Source organism: Cucurbita pepo, chromosome 18, assembly GCF_057944985.1.
Source record: "Cucurbita pepo subsp. pepo isolate OVF chromosome 18, ASM5794498v1, whole genome shotgun sequence".
Taxonomy (NCBI): domain Eukaryota; kingdom Viridiplantae; phylum Streptophyta; class Magnoliopsida; order Cucurbitales; family Cucurbitaceae; genus Cucurbita; species Cucurbita pepo.
Window position 1 is genome coordinate 7720593 of NC_141815.1, and position 5605 is coordinate 7726197.

The 5605-nt window shown below is 39.2% G+C and overlaps 1 pseudogene across 1 annotated transcript; it reads right to left on the minus strand.

Moving 5' to 3' along the window:
- Positions 1-2969: 2969 nt before the first annotated feature.
- LOC111780599 (cytochrome P450 CYP82D47-like) lies at positions 2970-5337 on the minus strand (annotated as a pseudogene). Its single transcript, XR_015413620.1, has 2 exons — positions 4282-5337; positions 2970-3709 (listed from the first exon to the last, which is right to left on the minus strand). The product of XR_015413620.1 is annotated as a cytochrome P450 CYP82D47-like (transcript).
- Positions 5338-5605: the final 268 nt, after the last annotated feature.

Here is a 5605-nt window from a genome sequence, read left to right on the forward strand (position 1 = left end):
GTAATTTGCTTTCTTTATGTGTCCAATCAAGTCCAACAAAATTAAACACGTGAAACATATACAAAATAATTGAATTTGATATTTTTGGACCCTTTTGAGGTGGGTAGATCCGACTCATGTCTAGTATGTTCTAGTATGTTCCAATCCTTTTATACCATTTTCTACACTTGATAGTCTTTTTTTACACTTTTGGAGTTATTTTTAACACTTTCAACTTCTCATTTTAAGGGTTTGAATACGAAAAGTTGCAATCAAAGTTGAAAGGTAGGTCAGACGATCAGAGAAAACTTGAGACAAATGAATGTGCATATTTTTGACAGAAAGGTTACGCCATCTTATAAAATAAAGGGTCGAAGTCCAATGTTAGTTAGAGATGATGACAATGAAATTAGATGTATTGATGATCTTCCCATCAGCTGCCATACGAGTGAATGGATTCGAGATTGTGGGTGCTCCTCTCATATGTGTCCACGTTAGAGAAACCCTAGACTCAATTATAAAATTGAGTCAACTGCCCTAACCACACACCATACTATTCTCTTGTTTTCTCTGTGCACGTTGCTCGAGGACTATCGCCGTCGGGAAGAGTGAACAATTTGTTTCACGAGTTTGATACTTTTAACCTAATCTCGATTCTTGATTCGACATACCACTAATAGTGGGAAGTCGAAACAACAAGCAAGGACATGTGTTGGGAGGGTAGGAGTTGAGACCACCTATGGAGTGTTGGGAAAGTAGGAATTGAGACCACCTATTCCATAGGAGAATCGTGAGTGATACAACCGACGAATTTTAAAGTTGTTATGTCTTGTGCAGTTTAGATTGATTGGTAAATCTATTGATTGTTGGATTAAATATATGTTATGAGTGATTTTGGCATGTTTCGTTGGCGTATCATCGATAAAAACTAAGATTTTTTGTGATTTTTTTATGCTGAATGAAATATTGTTACATTTCGTATCTATGAATCCCAATCAAGATTTTTATTAATCTCAGTTGGGATTCATTATTTTGAAAATTTTAGTGGAAGCCAGGAACTTGGTGAAACTTGACATCGTCAAATTTCTGTCTTTCAAAATCGAGATCGAGAAATTTGGTAGTGACCCCTCCCATCTAGCTAATGGGCTATACGACGTGATCTCACATTCTACATGTGGGAACGGCTTAGCATCAATTGGGTTTTGATCAGAAACTCCTGGTCTACCACAAAGCTGTTGACACCATTCACACAACTTGTAGCCTAAGGGCAACTCTTAAGGTGGTTCACAAATCGTGGTGGTCTATTAGGCTCCTACTCGAAGGTTAAGTCTAAACTTAGTAACGAGTCATCCCAACCATAACTCTCTGGTCTTAACATATTAGAGTGGTTCATTAAAATTAAGTGTGCACACATTACTTAACTAGAATCATCATACAACATTCTATACAAAATAGACACACATGCTTAACGGGGCGATAACATCCATCAAACACCCAGAACGTAGATCACAATTTCCCATATTCATTTCAGCATGGAATAATCATAGTGAAAATACAAAGCATAATAGCATCAATAAGACATTCTACAAATTATGCTTACATACTCATAACATTCCATAATACCTAGGTTCATTTCATTAGCTGGTATGCAACCAAACGAATCCTATAAGTATTTCTTTCTCAATTTCGCGTGGTGACTTACTTGATTGACGTATGTCCTTTCGTTTGACGTTTCTACATAAATTGGGTGTCGAAGAAGAGTGATTTTCCTCAATTAGGTCCTAGATCACATAAAAATATGGTTAGAATTGGAATCGAGATAAAAATTGAGCAAATGAAAGTCGAACGGATCGAAAATCCACTTACACACGTTGGCACATGCTTCAACGCACTAAGAGAGGAACTTACTCGGAGGATTCACGTGCAAGTGCCACACACGAAGGAAAATCTTAAGTTGCGGGTCACTGACCAGTTCAGGTCGAACTACAGGTCAGCCGGTTCAACAAGTTGTAGATCGGATTGGGTCGGTTGACGAGTCGCTGGTCGGATCAATGCTGCAACAGGCCGCGTGTCACAGAACAAACGGAGCTGCATTGCTCCACGTGGCATTCGACGCGTAGCTCCACCCAGAGTCTGACGTGTGTCCTCCATTTGGTGGTAAGCGTGGATCCTCTCGCCGGTTGACACATGGCACGCCCGAGTTTTTCTCTTTCCTCCTAATAAACATTTTAGATTAGTTTTCTTGAACTTTACATTTTTGTATCTTTTGATTTTGAACTCAAATCGAGACGATTTATCCAGCAAAGTTATAGATTGTAGTTCCATCTACGTCCTCATATTTTTCTTGAATTTTAAACACCATCACAAACTAAGTTATGGACGTCGGAAGTAGGTGCGTTATCTTTTCTTACCGTTCTTGAAAGAGCTCTCGGGACAGCAGTTTTTTGTTAAGATTTCGCCCAAGGAACTTCCCTAGATGAACATATCAAAATTTCATACCTCAATTCACAAAGGAAACTCTCAGATCTAAAGAATAATACTCAAGATCTTACCTCGCAGATCCTCTCGGTTCTTGACGGAAAATAGGACTCCAACCTCTCGAACCTCTCTATCTTTCCAAGAAAGGAGTCCTTGCAACTAGATCATGGTTGGAAGCGACTTTCGACCGTGGTCCAATGAGTTTTCCAATAGTTCTATCTTCCTTCTCTCTCCAAGTTCTCTCAACTCTCTCTTTGTTTTTCTCTTTTGCAAGTCGTCTGCTAGGGTTCCACTCGTACCCCTACAATGGCGGGAGAAGCAAAATGACCTTTTTGTCCTTTATTTTTTATTATTTTTTTTCAGTATTACATAAATCTTGTAGGAGTCACCCCACAAGAGAAAAAAGTTTTATAACATAATCTCTTTTATCTCTTTATGTTAATAATTTTAATTTGGAAATATAGATACAAAATATTAGCTTTAACAGATAATTATATTATAATTATATCAAATTTATATTTTATTAAGTTTATTGAACTTATTTTACCTATACACTTTAGGATAATAATCACATTACACCATACTTTTACAAATAGTTTCATTTGTTGTCCTCAACTTAATTTCAAAATTATTCGTAAACTTCATTAGAAAGGCGTGGACGTAAAACAACTTCCAATGGAGTTTTTCGTGGAAGAGTTAATCCAAATCCCTCGTCCATAGTAAGTAATTCTTCTGATGGCCTACCAATTTCAAATTCATGAAGTAGACTTGCAAGAGCAAAATGTATAAGTTGAAGGGCAAACGAGATTCCAGGACACATCCTTCGGCCACTTCCAAAAGGCATTAGTTGCATATTTTGTCCTCTCATATCAAACTTTGTGTGGTTCGTTAAAAACCTTTCTGGTCGAAATTCAGAAGGATTCTCCCAGACATTTGGGTCTAATTGTAGCTTTTGAACATTCACTATTAGACGTGTCTTTGCAGGAATATGATAGCCTGAAACCGTACAATCTTCTACAGATTCATGAGGTAACAACAACGGCATTACAGGATACAAACGCAACGTCTCCTTCACAATAGCTTGGAGATATGGTAAATTGTTGACATCAGATTCTTTCACTTGTCTCGATCTTCCGACTTTTTCATCTAATTCAAGTTGAGCTTTCTTCAGTGCCTCTTCGTTGTTGAGGAGTAGAGAAAGAGCCCATGTCATAGTTATCAATGTACTATCACCTCCACCCAATAGTACGGTCTACATAACATCATCATTCTCAGCTATGCACCAAGTAAAAACTAAGAAGTCTTTATGAACTAAAGTAGAAACGGTTGAGGATTGTTGGGAGGCAGTCCCACGGCTAATTTAGGGAATGATCGTGAGTTTATAAGTAAGGAATACATCTCCATTGGTATGAGTCCTTTTTGCAAACCCAGAGCAAAGTCACGAGAGCTTGTGCTCAAAGTGGACAATATCATACCATTATGGAGATTCGTGATTCCTAACAAGGTATAGAGTCATGCCCTAAATTTAGCCATGTCAATAGAATCCTCAAATGTCAAACAAAGATGTGTCAAAAGTGACTAATGTATCGAACAAAGGATATACTTTTTTCGAGACTCCATAGAAGGAGTCAAGCCTCAATTAAAGGGAGGCTGCTCGAGGGCTCTATAGGCCTCAAGGGAGGCTCTATGGTGTACTTTGTTCGAGGGAATGATTGTGGGTTTATAAATAAGGAATACATCTCCATTGGTAGGATTATGTTCCAAGTGGACAATATCATACCATTGTGGAGATCCGTGATTCCTAACAGAAACATATATGCTTACCAAACAAGTGGCTTTGGTGACCGTATTCGACATCAAAACCAGCCAACTCTCCGGCACCGTTGATAGTAGAGAGCATCCCATCCATGAAGTCATGCTCCATTGTGTTCACTCCACCTTCACCCAAATTCTTCTTCTTTTCTCGATGCTCTTCGACCCATTTAGCAAGCATCTCGTCCAGCACCTTCGCCGTCCTCTTCATGGCCTTCTTATACCCTCCAACATCCAACCAACTTAGAAATGGGAACGAATCTGAAGGAACAAATACCCCAAACAGCTCAAGAAAATCCCTCAACGCCTCTCTACACTGCGCCGCATCACTGCCTTCAAAATCAGTGCTGAATCGCTTTCCCACCACCATCTTGAATATTGTATTCAAAGTTAGGTCCCCAAACCACGTCTTCATCTCCACCAACACTTTCCCATTTGATCCCTTGTCGGCACATAATTCATGTAGTTTCTTGATTGAACTTTGAACCTCGGATATTCTAATGTGTTGGAGCTGCTCGAGGCGGTGGTTCGTGAGGAGTTTAAGCGTGGTTATTTTGCGTACATGGCGCCAATATGGACCGTAGGAGCTAACCCCCAACGCTGCGTAGTTGTAGGCGAGTAGCTTTGAGGCAAGAGTTTTTGAGCGGGAAGCGAAGATTCTGTCGTTTGTGGTAAAGCACTCTCGCACTATTTCCCAATTGCTCACGATAAGGGCTCTACTCATGCCTAATCTTATGGTGAAGATTGGTCCGTAGGCGTCGGCCATTTTGGCCAAGGTTTTGTGGGTTGGCTCGGTTGTGCTTAGTTTATGGAGGTGGCCTATCACTGGCAAAGCACCACCGGCTTCTGGTGGGAGTCTTTTGTTCGTGCGGTGAGTGATGGATGTCCATGCAATATGAAAGAGAGCATAGATAAATAGGAGAAGGGCGAAGTTTGCAGCTAAGATGTGAGTAAGTTCCATTTGTGGTGGGCTTGAGTTTTACAGATTTGGAAGGATTTATATCATATTTAGAAAGGCTGAATAGTAGTGTGGCCCTTTTGATTCCATTACATGCCTATCAATGGACCAATTAATAATGTTACATACAATATATCTTTTGCAATAAATGTTAAATGTTATAAGCCATCGACTTAAAGAATATCTATGAGTATTATATGCTTAATTTGGAGAATAATTGAGATATTTGTTCAACTAAGACGTGTAAATCAATCTTTTACAATGATATGATGATATCTTATGATACGATGAACGTATGTATGAGATGTCGTGTTGCACGATGACTTGTATATGCTTGACAATGAAATGCATGACATGCTACGACTCTTAAGTAGTGTT